This window comes from Etheostoma spectabile, chromosome 16 (genome assembly GCF_008692095.1).
Source record: "Etheostoma spectabile isolate EspeVRDwgs_2016 chromosome 16, UIUC_Espe_1.0, whole genome shotgun sequence".
NCBI lineage: Eukaryota > Metazoa > Chordata > Actinopteri > Perciformes > Percidae > Etheostoma > Etheostoma spectabile.
In genome coordinates, this window is record NC_045748.1 from 5,034,936 (window position 1) to 5,035,966 (window position 1,031).

The following is a 1,031-nucleotide window of genomic DNA, read 5'->3' on the forward strand; positions in this document are numbered from 1 at the left end:
CAATGATATACTAACCCATATTTATGTAAAACAACGATATACTACACCTATTTATGTAAAACAACTTTATGTTCACACCCACTCAATAAAACGGCAGAGCAAGGGATGAGTGCTTTGGAAGACTGCTAAATGATTTCAGTACTCATTCCCCTTTGCAAACAAAAAAAATCAAGTGTGTGTCCGTGAGTATTTTTTACTTGAGGCTTTGAACCTAACACTTGCTATGTTGCCTTTCCTCGCGTTAATTTGTACATTACATCATTGGTAGGGTGATATACGTACAGCAGTCAAACTAAAGGATAAGGTAACTTTTGTTAAAGGCTTTTAAACAATATGCACATGCCCATGCTGTCTGTACTAACCCCAACACTTGAAATAAATGTGGACCTATTCTTTGACATGTTGAACCTAACATAACCTAACACGTCAAAGTCTGCACAGTCTCTGTCCATGGTGCTGAAAGATTCACCTCAGCTCTATCGCTCTGTTCTGAAACACTGAACTCAGACTGTGTCTCTGTCCATGGTGCTGAAATACCATTCATGATGAAGCTATTCCCTACACTTCTAATTTTTAACACTTTTGATTCTGTTTCATTCCATGTCACCCATTGTAAGGTGTAGGTTAAATATGCAATTAATACAGTGCAATAGTGTAAATACCAAAGTATACCAAATATCATGTATATAATAGACATGTTCCAACTTTATTATCTAGATGTTTAACATGTTTCAAATTCTGAATATGGTGTTGTTGATGTTAAAAAACACTATTGGAGCTGCCTAATAGGGATGCCATAAAGTAAACTTAATGTTAATTCAGGATAATACTGACTCTGTTATTGTAAGCAGGTAATATGAAATCTGTTAAAAGAATACACCTCCGTTTGTTAAAAATATTTTTAATTTAATTTAATTCACCATCTTGTACATATTTATATAGGTGGGCAAATGCATTTTTGTCCCAGTGCATGCATTGTCTTAGGCCGGCAGCGCCGCTGCTAGCTTAGCTTAGCGTAGTGAATGGAATCC